Raw genomic sequence first — 553 nt, forward strand, 5'->3', positions numbered from 1 at the left:
CTATATTACTATTTTCTTAATTTAACGAATTAATTGAATATATTTAAATATAATTAAGAAATGATTATTTTGCTTATTAAAGAATTAATTGAATATATTTTAAAATGATTGAATCCTGGCAAATAAATTTAAAAAAAATCATACAATTATTAAATTAATTGTAATTAACTGTAATTATAATAATGATTATTATTCTAAATAAGTTAATAATTATACATATTACTATATAGATATTACTATTTTCTTAATTTAACGAATTAATTGAATATATTTAAATATAATTAAGAAATGATTATTTTGCTTATTAAAGAATTAATTGAATATATTTTAAAATGATTGAATCCTGGCAAATAAATTTAAAAAAAATCATACAATTATTAAATTAATTGTAATTAACTGTAATTATAATAATGATTATTATTCTAAATAAGTTAATAATTATACATATTACTATACATATATTACTATATACATACATACATACATACATACATATATATATATATATATATATATATATATATATATATATATATATATATATATATATAAA

This window comes from Ipomoea triloba, chromosome 10 (genome assembly GCF_003576645.1).
Source record: "Ipomoea triloba cultivar NCNSP0323 chromosome 10, ASM357664v1".
Classification (NCBI taxonomy): Eukaryota; Viridiplantae; Streptophyta; class Magnoliopsida; order Solanales; family Convolvulaceae; genus Ipomoea; species Ipomoea triloba.